We start from the raw sequence: 19,630 nt of genomic DNA on the forward strand, positions 1-19,630 counted from the left end.
CAGCCAAGTTCTTCCCCTACCTGCAAGACAAAACAAATTTAAATGACTAGAGAACAAGAGAAATAAAGAGACTTCTCTAGGAGAGAAGAAACAACACCTCCTTTCCAATAAGGGACTAAGAGCATCTCCAGTGGTTCTGGACATGCAATAGTCCTCTCATAGCCTTGCCACTGCCACATCATCGGCACTAAAATCCTCTTGCCACATCATCTGGACATGCAACTGGACAAGCAACTGGACATGCAATAGCCCAGCCACATCACTCAATTATGAAAAACAAACAATTAACAATCGGACAAAATACGGAATTAAATATACGACACATATACGCGAAAATATACTATTTTCATTTAAATTAAAAAGTACATTTAAAAAAATTACATAATTTTTAAAAAAATTAAAAATCTGAAGCCGGTATGACGCCGATCCGGGGCCTACAATGGCTCCGTGCGGATCGGCGTGAGAATCAGCGTCAGCCCAAGAATCGGCGTGGGCACGCCGATTTCGCCGACGCCGGCTGCAATGGTTCGGCGTCAGCACCAGCGTCCGTGAAAAATCGGCGTACCGGTGCCGACGCCGCCATTGGAGATGCTCTAAGGAGTTGCCAAAGAAGGCAAGTCAAACTTGCCACCTCTCCTCACAACAGCCCCTGCATACCACCGATTCACAACCTACACAATCAACCAAAAGGAGTAAATGAGAAATCCTTTAAATTCCAAGCTAAAATAGAAAGGGAGATATGCTGCATATAGAAAACAAAATGGGAAATCAATCCCTTTTAATTCATCAAGGTACACCTAAGTCCTCCTATAAAGACCCCCCTCCATACCACCTTCGGACCCCCTCCCACACACCCCAAATATCCAGCAAAGTTAGAGAAAGTTAGAAGGCTTGGAGTATAACCGTAAGTGACAGCAAGAGCAGTTCCTACTCCCCATAGGTAACACCATCTTCTCCCCTCTTCACAAATACTTTATGCAAGAGCAGCAAGCTCACCTTTTCCCCCAACTTTTCAACAAGGAATCAGGAAGTAAGTAAGAGAGTTCCAAGCTCTAGGCAGCAAGAGTTTTTTTTCGAATTCATCCCCTCATCAGGTAAAACCTTCCACCATATCTTTCAATTCTACATGAACACATAGGAGCATAGTAGCCACTGCACAACACAATCATACAGTAGCACCAAAAACTTAGAAGTCTCAAATAGCATGCTAAGTCCTAAATGATATCAGTAATCACACTTTTTCCCCCTTTTCATGTTCCTGCTGTAAAAAAAGAGGACTTAAATCACAATCTGCCCAAGCATGCCCATTTACTCTTTTCTGAAACGAAATAGTAGGCCTTTTCAATTTGGGGATTTATGTTTGGGAGATGTTTTGAGAATGAGGGAGGCGGCGGGAATGGGAGTATTACAGGATTGGGCCTCTCCAAATTAATTTAAGTTTGGGCCTCCCAATTAACTTTTGGACTAGGAAGTAATTTGAAGAGTGGGCTGTCCTCATAAGAAATTCATTTATGGGGTTGGGTCACTTTTATTTTTTTTTAGTTTGTGTTGGGCCAGGAAAGTTAGTTAAAGGTTTGGACCACAAATTGAATTATAACTTGGGCCTACAGTGCCTAATTAATTCATGAACTCTTCTTTGTTGCCCGATCAAATAATTGGGGCTCCGCTAATTATTTTCGCGATGATAAATTTACTCCCCGGACTTTAGCTAATGCTCGAATATTTTGTAAACCTCCAAATAAATTAAATCGCTCGATTAAATTAATGCTAAAAGACTCTCCCATGAAAAAAGAAAAAAAAGGATAAAAGGGATCACGCAAATAGGAATGCATTCACGTTTATGTCTTCTTAACCCCTTTAAGTCTAATTAAGTGTTATTATTAACTCTAAAGGGGCGTCTTCGCGCGTCGTTTAAGACCAAATCAAGGAAAACCTTCGGCTAAGGAAATATCTTTTGAGGTGGGCATTCTTTTCAAAACGTGATTTTAGTACGAATGTGTGAATCTTTCCTAAATATGTTTGTCATGCCATGTTTTGGTTTTCACAATTACCTATCTGCTTGGCTATGCCAATCATGTTAAATTAAATTCGGGTTCCAGTAGGGCCGCAAACCCTACTCTGACTAGTGTACACATATGGGGATCGTGAGCTAGCTTTTGAGTTGGCCGGTCTAGTGACCTTCGTGGAATGTGGCCACATTCCCGGTTCACATACGTTCAGATATAATATCTATGTTTATGTGATTGTGCAATCAATTTTATGAAATTAAAGGAAATTTAGTGACTCGGGCCTTTTAAATAAAAAAACTCATGTTCACTCAACTGTGGCTGACAAATTTAAATGCAACTTATATTTTGGCACCATGTCCAGTGAGTATATTAAGTACTCAGCCCTGCATGTTTCTTTTCTAACGTGCAGGTTGAGCGTGTACGAGGAGGCAAAGGTGTTGGGTAATGGTTTTTTTAATAAGTAGCAATAGGTAGTCCAAAGTAGTGTATCTTCACACATGCTACTTTGTCTTAGACTCTTCCGCTGCAATAGGACTATGTACTAGGAGTTCTGAACCCGATTATTATACTATGATTTCATTTTTATTGTCTACCACCTTCGCCTTCGGAATTAATGCTTTGAGTTTGACTTATTCCTTATGTTTATCCCTTTATTTTAAGCTTATTTAGTCACGTTATAACTGCGCTCACTAACACTAGGGAAATGTGGTCGTGACACATAGGGTAACTCCACGATTTTTGCCTCAAGTGTATCCTTTATGAAATGTCAATCGACCTCCACATGCTTGGTCCGATCATGTTGCACAGGGTTCTCCGAGATGCTGATAGCTGCTTTATTATCACTCAAAAGTCGACACGGTTGAGGTGATTTGAGATCCAGCTCTGTTATGAGTCTCTTAAGCCACAATACTTCTGTCAGTCCACTCTTTATCCCTCGAAATTCTGCTTCAGCATTTGAAAGTGCTACCACTTTCTGCTTCTTACTTCTCCACGTTACAAGATTGCCTCCTACAAAAGTAAAGTATCATGCTGTGGACTATTCTCAAGACTGTCTCCCAATGATCTTCTTGAGATGCATGCATGAACTGACTTACTACTCTCACGGCATAGGCAAGATCTGGCCTAGTATGAGATAGATAAATCAGTTTTCCTACTAATCGTTGGTATCTTCCTCGATCGGCACGTTTAGCTCCTTCGCGGATTTGCAATCCGTGATTCTGAACCATCGGAGTGTCTGCTGGTGTGCAATCTATCATCCCAGTTTCTGCAAGTATGTCAAGTACGTACTTCCTTTAGTTAATAAAAATCCCCTGCTTTGATCTCAGTATTTCTATCCCCAAGAAGTACTTCAGTGACCCCAGATCTTTTATTTCAAATTCCTTGAACAGATTCTGTCTCAATCGGCTGATCTCCTCCTCGTCATCCCCAGTATTGATCATATCATCTACATAAATAATAAGACATGTTATTTTACCATTCCTTTTCTTGAGAAAGAGAGTGTAATCTGAATTGCTTTGACGATACTCATATTTCTTCATCACTTTAGTGAACCTCCCAAACCAGGCTCTGGGAGATTGTTTCAGACCGTATAATGTCTTCTTCAGTTTACATACATCTCCATTCTGAAAGTCTCCAGTAAATCCAGGTAGAGGCTCCATATAAACGGGCTTAGTCAATTCTCCATGTAAGAATGCATTTGTTACATCAAATTGATGCAATGGTCAGTCCCTATTAGCAGAAATTGAGAATAGTACCTTTATTGTATTGATCTTGGCGACGGGTGAAAAATTTCAGCATAGTCGACGCCATAAGTTTGGGTATACCCTTTTGCTACCAATCTGGCCTTGTAACGATCAATCGATCCATCGGGTCTCCTCTTGATGGTGAACACCCATCTACATCCCACTGTTGTAGCTCTTTTGGGCAGTTTGCTGACTTCCCAAGTTTTATTCTTCAAGAGGGCATCCATCTCGACTAACATTGCATCTCTCCAGTGTTTGACTTTCCAAGCTTCCTCAGCAGTGTATGGAATTTCCTCCTCCTCATAGAGGGTAGCCTCAAAAGCTTTTGCCATCTTGGTCAAGTTCCCCTTCACGAAATTGGCTACTGCATATTGACTTTTCTTTCCGATCTTCTCTGGGGAGTATCGTTTCGGCAGAACTCCTTGGGTGCTCCTAAAAGGAAGGAAATATCGACATGTACTTTCATCTATTGCAGTAGTCTCTGTGACAACAGGATCAGTAGAAATAATAACTTATGTGGGTCATCAGGAATTACCTCGGATGCCGGTTGAGGAGGAATACTTAGGGGCGGTTGAGGCGACTCTGCTGCGGAAGTGACATGCTCGGCGGTAGTGCTAATCGGTTTTGTTGAGTCCTCATTGGGGAAATTTGGCCGAGACACAAACCAACTTATATAGTCCTCAGTTTGGCCTAATTCACTCTTCCCCTGACTACTAAGGTGGGTGTGGTAGTAGAATTCAGTTTCCAAAAAATTGCAGTTCATTGTGGTTGTTATTTTTTTGGTGATCGGGTCATAGCATCTATATCCTTTTTGGTTTAGCCCGCACCCCACAAAGACACATTTGGTAGCGCAAGGTGAAAGTTTAGATCGTTCATGTTTCGGAATATGGACATACACAGTACATCCAAAGACCTTGGGTTGAAGGTTGAGATGGTTAGGGATTTTGGTGAATTTGGATAAGGTATCGAGAGGGGTGTTTTTGTTTAGGATTTTTGTAGGTAGTCTGTTTATAAGATAGATGGAGGTAGCAATAGCTTCTGGCCAGAATGAGATTGGACCTTTGGATTCAATTATCAGGGCTCGGGTCATTTCGAGGATGGTCCTATTTTTTCTTTCGGCCACCCCGTTTTGTTCAGGTGTATATGGGCAAGTGGTTTGATGAAGAAGGCATTTTTCTGTAAAAAAGTCTGTCATTTTTTGGTTCACAAATTCTCTTCCATTATCAGATCGTAAGGTTTTTATGGTGGTTTGGTATTGGGTTTGGACTAGGGTGAAGAAAATTATAAACTTATCAAATACCTCCAATTTATGTTTCAAAAAATATACCCATGTCATTCTAGAGAAATCGTCTACAAATATCACAAAATATCTAAAGCCATTCACACCCACAACAGGTGCAGGACCCCACACATCAGCATGAACAAGGGAAAAACAGAATCCATACAAGTATTTTTAGATTTAAACGATTGTCTGTGGCTCTTGGCCAAAACACAAGTCTCACAAGAAAAATCATTCAGGATAGAAAGTTTAGGAAACAATAAATTGAAATAACCGGGGAAGGGTGTCCTAGTCGTTGGTGCCAGAGCCAAATTTCCCATTTTGTGGAATCGTGAGCCAACATCACACTGTCTTGTTGAGCTATCTAATCCACGTAGTAGAGTCTTTGGTTCTCAGTGCCACGCCCAAGTATCCTCCTCGTCCGAATATCCTACAGAATACAAAAGTCGGGATGCATCAGCAGAGTGCAATTCAATTCTTTTGTCACATGACTTATAGACATCAATCTCTGGGATAACGTGGGAACATAAAGACAATCTCAATGTTGGGGATATTTCAATAGTTCCAGCCCCGGTCACAGTAATAAGTTCCCCACTTGCAGTCTGAATGTAGGTCTTAGTAATATCACTAAAACTAACAAAATCATCTTTATTGGGTGTCATGGTATCTGTAGCTCCACAGTAAAAAATTCATCCTTTCTTGTCATTTTCATAACCCTTTACGGCGCTGTCGGCGGCGCGTCGGATCTGCCTTGATAAGATCCGACGGCGTGGGCCTCCAGCGGCTGCTGCAGCGGCTTACCGTCGCCGAGGATGGCTCTAGACGGCGCTGCAGGTGATGGCTCAACAAGGCGGCGGCGCTGGAGGCGCGTCGAATCTGCTTCGGTGGATCTGGCGTCGTGGGCCTCCGACGTCGTTGCAGCGGCCCCTCGCGGCGGTTCCAGGCGGTGGCGTTCCGCGACTCCATACGCCGGTCAACGGTGGAGCAGCTCCCGGCATCCAGAGGCGGCGGCAAGGGGCTGCGGCGGCGGCCCCAGCAGTTGACGGCGCCCGAAACCCTAGCTAGGGTTTGGGCCGCGGTTTTCGTCGTCTCGTTGTTTCGTTTTTCGTGTTTTCGTTTCGTTTCTTGATGCACAAGTAATTTATAATTTTGGTTTGAAATCCTAAACATAGAATAATTATATAACTTGTGGTAAATTAGAATGAATAATTTATTTAATCAAGATTCTAATTTAAAGAGATTATGTTGCCTTCTTTAAAAATTGTCAATTGGAATAAGTAGGTCAATAATTGATTTAATTTGTTAATTAGTTGATTTTGATGGAGTCTTTCCATCCAGATAATATCATGATAATTAACATAAGGAAATTCAATATTTGATTGATCTAATTTTTTTGGCATTTCCATAAAAGGATGGAATTTTAAAGAATATTCTATCAATGTGCTTTCATGTTTTATTTTAAGGTTTAATTGAAATTGTCTTTATTTTAATTGGTGTGTTCTGAAATTATTTCCTAGAAATATACCTAAGGAAAAGACATAAGTTTTTCAATTGTTTGAAACCTCACATTTCAAAAATTACATATTTAATAATTGGATGGATTTTAATTGGAATCCAATTCCTAGTTTAAAATTTGAATTTATTCTTTAATTTGATGTAAGGTGAATTTTGTTTCATCTAGATAACGTCAATTTAATTAAAGAAATGAGAAATTCATTTAACATTGACATACTACTAAAATCCTATATTTTAAAGCTTGAAATGATTAATTGGATTTTAATTTGAATTCAATTCCTAGTTTAAAATTTGAATTTTATCTTTAATTTTGACGAAGGTGAATTTGTTTCATCTAGACAACATCAAATTGAAAGGCAGAAATTCATAGAGTATTAATTTTGCTATTAAAATCCTTAATTATTTGTTTAAGTTGAAATTTTTTGTTTAATCTTTAATGAATGTGAATTTTATTTCATTTAGAGAACATCATTATAACATATGAAGCGACAATTACAACATGTTTGTATATGGCCTCCATAAAATTGATCTAAGTACGAAGTAGTGACCGGCCTGTCTTTAAGGAAAGAACATTACTAGTTTGTATGTTTAGATTTCTCTAGATAAAGGTTATTAAAATCGTAAAATTAGTTTTTCAGTAATATCGCCACTGGTCTTTACCGGAGCAATATTGCTGCGAAATTATAAGGACTTGTATTTTAATAATGCTTAGAGGGAGCTATAGGAGGAGGTGCTTGTCCGGTTCGACCTTTCTTTAGAGAAGTTCACGCACAAGTGATGAACCCTTAGTGCTTAAATTTATGGTTAAAACGCTTTAGCAATATATTAGTCAGCCATGCCATTCTTATGGTCTCTGGACTATCTGTCGATATTGTGGCCAGTAAAACTAATGAATTTCTTGCATGAATATGACACGGCTTCCTCATTGAAGAACGTTTGTGCTTGATTTTTGTGGATGTAAAATGGATGAATTGATTTGTGGTTATTTGCAATTCCATGAAATTTTATATGTTTATATTATTGGTGTTTATTCTCAGCTTGAACGAAAGATGATTACTACTTTGGATATTATCATGCGATACTTAATTCGAGGAAACATGATTCTGAATTATATAAGGGATGGAAAAATAGACTTCATGTTGACCTCTTGGTCAATTACTTGAAGTTGGTTCTCAATGAGGACTGTCCTCCTACATTCCATCTACAAGATGAGGACAAGGAATTGCACGCTCGGTGGCATACCGCGGATTGTCATCTCAAGGGGTTTCTGTTGGCCACTATTGGCAATGCCCTTGAGAGGTTTGACGAACCCAATAGACCATTGATCAACAAACCTAAGTGGTTTGAAGAAGTGTCCTCCAAGGCAAGAGCTGGACTTGCTGTGAAGTATTTGAGGAATGAGGTACTGAAAGATGGCCAAGACGTGGGCAATTACGTCCTAGTCAAGCATGGCTATTTTGATGAACTTCTCTTATCGGGGGGGAGGCAAATTGGCCCAGAAACCCGACAGATAATGATCCTTGATGGGCTTCTAGATAGCTTTAATGAAGTCAGAGATGAAATTTTGTTTAGCGACAAAACGATTTCAATTCTTGAGCTTTATAACAAGCTTGTAAGTGCTCAAGCAAAGATGAGAAAAAATGGGTGGTCTTTGAGATGACCATGTTCAAGTCAGAAGAAATTTATTTTTGCTTTATTTACAACTGTTGAATTTAGGTTTTGATATTTATATATTGTTTGTTTTTTATATCATATGGGATTGTTGATGTGAATTATATTCCTAGATTATCAATTGTCGTTTTTGATTATCAATATCGTTTTATAATGCTTGCATTATTAGAAAAATGAATTTTGATTATCCGATTAATTATGACATCAAATAAAACGAGGTTTAATATCAAAATATTTACTTGTGGTTATACTTGTTAATTCAATTATTAAGAAGTTTCACTTCTAGTTGTGTTGATTATTAAGTTTCTTTAATTATTAAGTTTTTGAACCATTAATTTGTCAATGAATCAATAGAACATTTATGTTCGAAATGGATTCAAAGCAAAATAAAATGATCTTACGATCGCGTTTGTTCAAATAAAGATATAAGAAAAATAATCACAATAATTGATTAAAAGACAAGTGAATTAATTCAACTAGTCACAAGATAAATATTTGATATAAATACTAGAAATTCTTGTATAGTAAATATAGTGTGCACATTAAATTTATTTTAATGTTCCAAGCCAAGAGTTAACTATTTGAACAGTTGATGTTTTATTTATTTTGTTGTGAAAATGATAATTAAAATAGTGGGAGCTTTTCTTAAGGAACGATTAAATTCTAAGGCCATGCTTGGTTGCTAGGATTCTATCTGGGAAAGTAATATGATTCCTTAAATTTTAAATTCATGTGTTTGTTTCCGTTTTTAATCAAACTGAGAAAGTAATCAAAATCATGAAACAAGGAAAGTTAGTACAACTTTCCAGGATTCTGAATCCTAACTTTTCTTAGGTATTCTTTTTCCCAGTTTTAGGATTCTTACATATTTAATGCAATATAGTACAGTTTATTATTATTATTATTATTATTATTATTGTTATTATTATTATTATTATTATTATTATTATTATTATTATTATTATTATTATTATCATCATCATCATCATCATTATTATTGTTATTATTTATTACAATATTTTAAAAATAATTTAAAAGTATAAACCATACTTAATTTCAGGATAATAAATAACTATAATTCAAATTATCATAATTATAACTATATTATTAATATTTATTTTTATTTTCATTATTATAATAATAATAATTTATTAAATAATTAAATATAATTATGATTATATAATAATATAATAATTATTAATTTATAAATTAGTAATTAACAATAAAATTGTAGTAAAATTTTAAATTATAAAATTTATTCAATTAAAAATTAAGTAAATATAATGATGATGATAATAATAATAATAATAATAATAATAATAATAATAATAATAATAATAATAATAATAATAATAATAATCTTATTTATTATTATGTTATTATATATTGTGATGTATAATCCATATTTAAACTATCCATCGTAATAATAAATAAAATAATATAATTATTATCATTTGTAATTAATAATTTATTAAATAATATGTATTATTATTTTTTATAAATAAAAATGATAAGTATATTTTTAGTTTAGTGTTTAAATCAAATATATACTTTCAAATCTGGATATTTTCCAAACACGGGAAAGTAAAGTTATTAGAAAACATATTCCCGGGATTCATTTTCCATGAATCATTTTCCTTGCCAACTTTACTTTCTCGCCAACCAAACATTGCCTAAGTGTTTAATAATAGCTTTATAACTCATTTTATTAAACTAGGATGAATTTAACTCCAGACACTGTTTAAATTGTTTTAATAGCTTAAAGAATATTGAGACTTCTATTTTTCTACTTTTAAAAGTGGGAGCTAAATTTTGTCTCATAGAATATTCATAAATGGAATTAAGGTAATGTTCGATAAAGTTGAAAGGGCTCACACCCTATAATGAAAGGAGTGGTAATTTGCACAACTTTCAAAACTCTAATAACATTAAAAGGCATTTTCAAGTTAACTATTAAAAATTAGAAATACTTTTGGATTTCCAAAGAAAGTATTTTTAGAGGTCACAACAATGGTTAGATAATGAACTCTTGAAATTTATGACTATAAAACAAAGGATGCAATCATTCAGTTTTATTTTGTCATAAGGACTAATTTCCAATTAGTCATTGTGGTGAGAAAATGATGGTCATACATACATTTACATCATAAATTATATAACAAGGATAATACCAAGTTAAATTGGGATTATAAAATTAAAATTTTTGAAATCATATCGACATGATTAAAACTTTATATATTGCTAATAAGTATTCTACTTTTAATTAATAGAAATTCAGAAGGATCAAGAATATTGGATTTTGATAGAGGAATATGTATAAGTGCACTTGAGAAAGGCACATAAAATTATTCCTCTGGATCAAAGGACCTAGAAATATCTTGAACAAATAAACGTGATCCTAAGCAAGAATTAAGGATATGAATTACAAGTATATTTTCGTTTTTATGTACTCTAGTAACTATATTGGTAGATTCTTTTATAAGAATTATAGTTTGAGTACATAGTGGCCAAATCATGCTTTGAGTATAAGTGAGAGAAAATGTGTGTGAATGTGTAGAATAAAGCCAATAAAGCAGTTGGTATACTCGAAAGCATTCTTTGAGTATAAGTGGGAGATTGTTGGGGTTTGTATACTAAAAGATGCTTCGAGCGTACATGCCTTTGTACAGTCAGCTTGTGCATGTATACGAGAAACGCCACGTCTACTTGTTTACCTAATTATGAGAATAAATAATATAATATAATGGTTTATTTATTGAGATATAATAAACAAGTCTAAGGCTTCTTGCTAAGAAGGTCAAAGTAGGGAAATTCGATGAATCCTCATGAGTTTTCCAGTAGGGGACTTGGCCAGATCTAGTAAGAAGAAAAACGTATTCACAACCTAGATAGGCTTTGACTACCTATTGGTATGGTTGTGGTGTTTGTGATAATTCTCTCTTACCTAAGAAGAGATTAGTAACACCGGTGTGGTAAAGCATTGAAAGGATCTAATACGAAATGTATTCTTTATTGCTATCTACTGAAAGAATATATTTCAGAAATTTTAGTATTTTCTAGTCTATGAAGTTAATATCAATATTGTTTATTTAATCAAACGCCACTTTGACTTATCAAGAGAGTTTGTACGTAACTCAAACATGATATCTTGGGTGGTAGTAATTGAATAATATGAAGGTATTGGAATATTATTTCATAGAATTCGCGTGCCCAGTGTGGTATGATTAAATCCCCAAGAGGTGTTTGAAAAATGAAGTTATTATTCAGAAATCTGCGCAATTGGAATTTTATTCCACGAATAATAATTAAAGTTTCAAACTAGAAAAACTCTTTGGAGGATTAATTTAATTCAAGTCACGTAGCAGACAAAAGAATTAAATTGATAGATTAAGATAATCTTAAACGCGGAAAATATTATAATATAAATTGGACCCAAGTTATTTGTAATTTGGTGATTTAGATGAGAGTGCAATATTATTCTTTAGTGGAACAAAATAATATTTCATTGATAATATATTAAATCATGGGTCATTTGATTTAATTAGATATTTATCTAATAGGTGAGCCCAACATCTATTTCATTCTGTGGATCTCCATCCTAGCCCAATAAGTCCAAGCTTATAAATAGTGAAGAGATGGGAAACCCTAGCATGCACACCACAACACTACACAACTCACTCCCTCCTAACCCTAGCCGCCATCGCCGGCGCCTCCCTCTCCCTCTTGCCTCGGTTTTCATGCCCTAGCACGCGGGAAAATTAGGGTTTTATTTTTTGTTCTTATTCTATCCTAATTCATAGGATTATATCAAGACAATCTCGTGTTTGTGTTGGTCTTGCCTAGATCTCATATTACTTTTATTTGATTCTTCGAGATCCGCCCTCACGGATGAATAATCAAGGACGTGGGAATAGTATGGAAGATTCGTTGTCGATAAATCAAGGATCTCCGGGTGGTGTAGCTAGCAACGTCAATCATATGATGGATCAAGAGGTAACAATCATATATTCGTCAAATTGCATGTCTACATGTTTATTTGATGTGTTCATCTATGGATCTAGAATAATTGCATGAAGTTGGAATCGAAGCATAATCACCTAAATAGATTTGTAAGGACCTGTTTGTTTTCCGTGTCTTCCGCTGCGGTAGTTCCAACAAGAGTAGCCTCCCCTACTCCCGACTGCGACCTTCATCAGTCGTGACCACAACGGGTAATTCCTTCCGTTGAGTTTGAATGCAACTGTTACATTCTTACTCGATCGTATCTTGCTATATGATGATTCTATGGTTGGTTTTTCGTCATCCATTTTGGGTTGGTTTTCTCACTTGATTTTGGTACTTTTGGTTGAGATTGGTAGGGCGATGATGATGCTTTGTAACGACCCGCTTAGCCGATATTATTAGAAACAATATTATTAGCTTGATTACTTAAATAAGTAACTTTTATGCGATTAAATCCAAGCTACGATAGATTGTCGTTGTTTATTTTGACGATAGGAAAGTAAGTAGAAAACGTAAATATATATTACACTTATATTTATATAATAAATTTAAATAAATAAATAATTGAGATCTCACAATTTAAAATTTTAATGTCCAATACATCCAATAAAAGTCCAACAAAAATTTAAATTAATACATCTTTCGTTCTAAAGAAAATCGGGTACATCAATAAGAGTAGCTCCGAACTGGAATTGGATTTTCCTGCACCAAATCAAACAAATAAACAAATAAAATTTTCTTTCCAAATGAATAATCTAATGCAATAAATCTGATGCAAATCATTTAAGATAGATTTTCTGGCATATCATTTATTATAGCATTAAATGTCAGCAAAGAATGCATTAAATGTTCTACAAAAGGAGAATGATTAAGGGGAAGAATGTTGGCAACTTGCTGCCAACAAACTTGCTGCCAACGTCTCATGCAGTAGTTTTTTTTATATCCACATGTATAACAATCATTTTCTTCACCCCTCATCACTATCAAACCCCAACTTCTTCCACATAGCAACAACTTACAACAACTTTAAGGAGATATCAGACATAACCGTGTGGGTTCCAGATTCAGCCATACCAAACACTTTCTACTTTCTAAGATTAAAGGTAATCTGTAACTTTTTAACTTTTAATACAAATACATACATCCATGAAACATAGGACTTTTAATGATGCACTAGACAACACCAAAAGCATGTGACTCTTATAACAATTATACGTGGATCTCTGAAATAAATATAGGAACTTATCTTGAACCAATCTGTAAATCTGTCGCGAGGAACTTCCGGCAACGAGCTTGGCACTCCGTCGCCAACGATGGCAGCCACGATCCAAAATCACGTCTGCTTTTTTTTTCATTCCTTGAATCTGGAAATTTTGGAATGTGATTAACAAGTTTATTTTCTAAAGAATGTATTAAAAATATAATCTTTAAAAAAAAAACAACAAAAAAAGAAGAAAAATGAAAGAGAAGAGGGTGAAGGGTCGAACTTCCGATACCCTCACCTGACGAGATCACCAGCGACGGCGACTGGAGTTTCTCGGCGACGGCGGCTGATCAGCAACGGCGACGGCGGCTGGGGGGACCCGCATCGACGGCGATCCGCAGCGGCGATAGTGGCGCGACGGCGAAGAGGGGAGAGAAGAAAGAGAGATGAGGAGGAAGGGAGCACCGATCTACTGTTGTCCGGAGACGACCGGACTGCCGGAGGAGGGCGGCGAAGCCGCTACCTCTGCGTGCCGGCGGTGAGAGGAAGGAAGAGAGAAGATAGAAGAAGGGAGAGAAGAGAGGGAGAGAGGGCTGCCGCCGGAGCGGCGAAGCTGGCGGGGCAGCGGATCGGCGGCGTCGAGAGGGAGGAAAGGAAGAGGCGGTGCATTTTGTGCAATTGGGGAAGAAGGGGGAGCATTGTGATTTAGAAAGAGAGACGATAAGTTGAAGGGTGTACATGATTGAATTGGGCTTATTCATTGGGCTTATCCCTTTTTAGATGTTGGGCCTTTTAATTAATTAGAAATTGGTTCTTTATTTTGGTAAAGGGAGAGTGGGCTTTGTTATGGGAATTATAGTAGGCTAAAATAATTTGAAAAGAGCCCAAATTTAAATTTCAATTAGTAGGAATCTAATAATAATAATAATAATAATAATAATAATAATAATAATAATAATAGTAGTAGGGTTAAACCATGAGATTTTCTTTCTAATTTAATTAGATTAGTTTAAAACTAAATTAGTATTTTTTTTTCTATTGTGTCGTTTCAAAAGGTTATCTCCGCAAGTAAGGTCGGAGTAAGAGATTCAAGTAAGGAAAGTAAGCGATCAAGGTGAGCTTTCTTATACTAAAATACAAATCGAATTCTATGAAAACTCGAACACATGTTCGAGATTTATAAAGATGTTGTCTTGCCATAAATGTTTTGTGTATGATGCCTATCTGTTTGGCTAAGACCAAGTGACTTATGAATGATGATATATGTGAATCGATTCGATTTTGAGTCCTGGTAGGGTGGTGTCCCTACTGGGATCCTCTGACCGTGAACGGCAGAGAAGGTGACCGAGGAAGGTGGCCACCTTCCCGGCACATGGAATCTTCTGACATGATGGGCAGAGAAGGTGACCGGGCGAGAACACCATCTCGACGGCACAATGTGAGCAGATATGGCTAAGTACAGGAAAAAGGGCCCAATATGAATATTTTAGTAAGCTCGGGTCTTTTCAATAAAACCCCGAGTGTTACTGTGACGATGGCTTGACAATATTTTTCAATCGTATTTTTTTTATTATTATTTTCGGCAATGTGTTCACTGAGTACTTTTGTACCCAGCCCTGCATATATTTCTAAATGTGCAGGTTGAGTCGTGGAAAGGGGGAGGGACAAGTGCTGTAGAAAGCCAGCTAGTAACTAACTATGAATAAAACTCTCAGAGGTTCATGTCTCCACACATGGACCACGTTCTTTTGTTTCCGCTATGCCGGTTAAAAGGAAATGCCTATTTTACTTTTGACTCTGATAAACAGGAGTTGTATAAACAGTCACTCGATTCTATATAATCGAGTGTATTTCGTTATAAGTATTTTCCCTGTTTGACTTTATTTTTGTGTGTCTCGTTCTGCTTTGGCTTTAATTTTCCCTAAATTCTATCCCCGCTTCTTATAATCCCTCCTCAGTCACGGTTCCCCGGGTTATGCTATCCTTAGTTAACTACGGTCGTGACAGAGTGGTATCAGAGCCGTCTTTCATGCTCTGAACCCGAGAGTCTTTTTCAATAATCTTTGGTCTAGCATTGTTCCGCTAGGCTTTTTCGTCTAACAAAAGAAACTTCCAGCACCTACCCCCCAACACGCTCAACCAAAACAACGGTAAATGATTATATTTTGAAAGCAAGTGCGTTTTTCTATTTTCTGAACTGTGTATTGAGTATTTTATACATAGCCTCGTCAGATCAGCAATCTTAAATTTGCCAACACTTTCCTGAGCTAGGCAACAATACCAAAAACGTTATAACGAGCAATTCCGAACGATAGTAAACATGTATGATGTGACGTAGAAGTGACTTTTAGGACTGCTTATAGTACCCAAATATAACATAGTTGGATACGACTCGTAGGAATGACCGAGCATCCGCATCATATCACGTTTACTTCTTTATGTTTTATATGCATATTTACGTATCACGATACGAGGGGGGGAGGTTGACCGATGTAGGTTCTTTTGTAGATGGTTTATCCTACAGTCGAGGACATTCTCCTTGAGTACGTCACATTCGTGATACTCGTAGGAGAGGATCTTGGGATAGCTCTAGCACAGTTTAGGTGGCTCTGGGAGAGAGCGCACCCCTTTGGAGTGACTCACTATGACGGGATCCAGCGACTTATCAGGCTTCTACCCTCGGATTGGGTAGGCTTTGCCATCGACCGATCCCGTGATTATATATTTTCTATAGCCCCTTTCTTCGACTCTCTTGGTGATTTTCCCGAGTTCATCGGGGAGATTCACTCGTGTTTTATCCTACACGGCCAGGCACCGAGGGGGCCATATATGCGGCCGGGCGATCTAGCCCCGGTAGGTGACCTAGGAGTCCCGCAGCCAGCAGACCTTCAGCCTGAGCCGATCATCCCGCAGCCAGCAGATCCGCAGCCCGATCTGATTCTCCCACCTCTGCCATCTCCATCGAGGCGTCGGGCTCGCGGAGAGTTTGAGGTTGGACCATCTCGTCCCCCTTTGGGAGATGAGGAGGATCTCTACCTAGTCAGCTTTGACCCCACACCGAGCCTAGAGAGAGTAGGGTCGGCAAACACCGAGGCGAGAGAGTTACGAGCTGCAGCAGCCGGGAGGCGTATGAGGGGCAAGGCCCCCGCCACTCTTTCAGACGAGGATGAGTCAGTTGAGCAGAAGATCATAGTAGGCACCAGTCGCCTGCAGCCACTGCCCATTCCCTCAGAGGCATCTCCCGACGCACTGCCAGGAGCGACGATTCGTACTATTCCGAGTCGCCACGAGCCTATATCACTGGAGCGTGGACCCGTCGCATGGGCTATACGCCATTGGGGAGCTGTGACCCGTGGACCACATCCTCCGGGTAGCACTATTGAGTTAGCTATTCTCCTTGATGAGAGTTCGGACGAGGAGGAGCCAGAGGAAGGCGAGGAGGACCCAGGGACCGGTGCGAGTGCCACTGAGACACCAGCCTGATCGTTGACTAGATAGGAATGTCAGCTTTGTATATATGTGTATTCCAGAAACGGATCCGTTATGAGACCGTTCTGGTTTATGTTTTGACTAGCTATAGTATTTTGACATCACGGAAACATTCATGCGAGTGTTCCGTGGCTTGACATATTTTTGACTAACATCTGTTTAGTAACAGATATGATATTTTTTTGCGACAACAAGAATGGTTGTACGAAAGTCCTCAGTGGAGGCAATTTTTCCCTGTACATAAACTTTTATATGTATATATATGTTTTACTTTCTGTATTTAGCTGAATCTGATAATGATTGTTTGAATAAATTGAAGTTCTCTACTCTTCTAATCTTTAAAATCTTTCCAATAATAGTAACTTATAAGAAAATGTTTTAACAATAGAAAATGCCGCCAATGATAGCCGGGCGACCCCGAGTAAGAGGAAGAGGACGTGGTAGAGGGCCGCACCCCGAGCCTGAGAGACAGCGCGTAAACCCTCTGCCACCATCTCCACCTCGATCACCTTCACCTCCACCTGCCCCGACAGTGGATAGAACTGTCGTTAACACCTTTCTGAAAAAGAAGCCGCCAACATTTGACGGAAAAGGTGACCCCACTGAAGCGGAATCGTGGATACGTGCGCTCGAGCGCCTGTTTGACTTACTGCAATGCACAGACGATGAGCGTTTGATTTGTGCCTCACTCCAACTGACTGGGTCAGCAGATTATTGGTGGGAGGCCCGCAAAAAGATAATGACCCCACAGCAGCTAGAGGACCTAACTTGGGATCAGTTCAAGACAGGAATCTACGACAAATACATCCCCAAGAGCTATAAAAAGCAGAAAGAAACAGAGTTCTACAACTTGAAACAGGGACGAATGTCAGTGACAGAATATGATCGCACTTTCTTTGACCTGTCCAGGTACGGAGCTGATCAAGTGGATACGGATGAAAAAGATGTCCGAGAAATTTTGCACTGGCTTGAGGCACGAAATAAGAGTAGCATTGGCTAGCCGTGGCGGACTACCATATTCCGAAGCTCTAAAACTGGCCTTAGACATCGAAGCTGCATTGCTTAAAGAAAGACCTGCACCCAACCCTACAAATATGTCACTGCAGACCTCGTCCCAAGCCCCAAGGGACAAAAGGAAGTGGGAAGGGAATCAGAATCAGTGGGGACAAAAGAAGCCATGGCATGGACCATCCCACCCACAAAATTTTGCAAGACAACCTACCTTTAACCCTCCAGAAAACTTTCATCCAAGAAAACCCCTTTGCCCCAAATGTAACAAGCCCCACATCAGAATTTGCGGGGCCAGAGGGATGACTTGTTACACTTGTGGAAGAAATGGCCACATCGCCAAGTACTGTCGAAGTGGACCCCCGGGAAGGAGTGCACCAACTAACCAGCCAACACAACGCCAACACCTGCGAGCTATACCGGCAGACACCCAGAACCACCAGGCCCCGCATCCACAACGACCGAGCCTCTCAACACAAGCCAGGGCATATGCATTAGGACGAAACCAGCAAAGCAACAACCATGGGAATCTGGCAGGTATGGGCACCCTACTGAACGTACCTATTGTCCTATTGTTTGATACTGGTGCTTCGCACTCCTTCATATCAACTTCGTGTGTAAGCACTTTAGAACTCACACCAGAACCAGCCGAACCTAGAGTAACGGTGTCCTCGTCTGTAGGAGGAATTCTAGAAATCACACAAAAATGCTCGAATCTAGAAATCATGCTCGGAGAACGTACGGTTATTGCTAATAACTTGGGGGTCATGAAAATGGAAGATGTTGATATTATACTAGGGATGGAATGGTTAACCAAGAACCATGCCACCATCAAGTGCAACGAAAGACAGATTTCCTTTCAAACTCCAGGAGAAGGGCGAGTTGAATTCCATGGAATCACGATGAACAAGCGCAAATCCACAATTTCGGCCCTACAGGCAGCTGCACTTGTTAGAAAGGGATGTCCCGCCTACCTCGTCTACTTAAGTGAAGAACAGAATGAAGAAAAGAAGATTGAGGATGTGGAGATTGTATGTGAATTTCCAGACGTGTTTCCTGACACGCTGCCCGGGTTACCCCCAGACAGACAACTGGAATTCACCATCGATTTAGAACCAGGAGCCGCGCCAATCTCAAAAGCGCCTTACCGAATGGCCCCAAAGGAACTGGGAGAGCTCAAATTACAACTACAAGAACTGTTAAACCTGGGTTTCATCAGACCCAGTGTGTCGCCATGGGGAGCTCCTGTGCTTTTCGTCAAAAAGAAGGATGGAACCTTGAGGATGTGCATAGATTACCGAGAACTGAACAAGGTGACACTCAAGAATAAATACCCATTGCCAAGGATAGATGATTTATTTGACCAGCTTAAGGGGACCAGTATATTTTCTAAGATTGACTTAAGGTCCGGATACCATCAACTGAAGATCCGGTCTGAAGACGTACCCAAGACAGCTTTTCGCACCAGGTACGGTCACTACGAGTTTGTAGTAATGCCTTTTGGATTGACCAATGCCCCTGCGGTGTTCATGGATTTGATGAATCGCATTTTCCACCCATATCTCGACAAATTCGTCCTGGTCTTCATAGACGACGTCCTCATCTACTCGAGGAATAGATCGGAACACGCTGAGCATCTAAGAACTATCCTCGAAACGTTGAGGACCGAGAGACTCTATGCTAAATTCAGCAAGTGCGAGTTTTGGCTCAA

The 19,630-nt window shown here is 38.7% G+C and overlaps 1 long non-coding RNA gene across 1 annotated transcript; it reads left to right on the forward strand.

The window, feature by feature from the left end:
- The first annotated feature begins 856 nt into the window (after positions 1-856).
- Positions 857-2,536, forward strand: LOC121765138. The gene is made up of 4 exons (XR_006042737.1): positions 857-940; positions 1,028-1,094; positions 1,893-1,959; positions 2,419-2,536. It is a non-coding gene; the product is annotated as an uncharacterized LOC121765138 (long non-coding RNA).
- Positions 2,537-19,630: the final 17,094 nt, after the last annotated feature.

The sequence above is a fragment of the Salvia splendens genome, chromosome 14, assembly GCF_004379255.2.
Source record: "Salvia splendens isolate huo1 chromosome 14, SspV2, whole genome shotgun sequence".
Taxonomy (NCBI): Eukaryota; Viridiplantae; Streptophyta; class Magnoliopsida; order Lamiales; family Lamiaceae; genus Salvia; species Salvia splendens.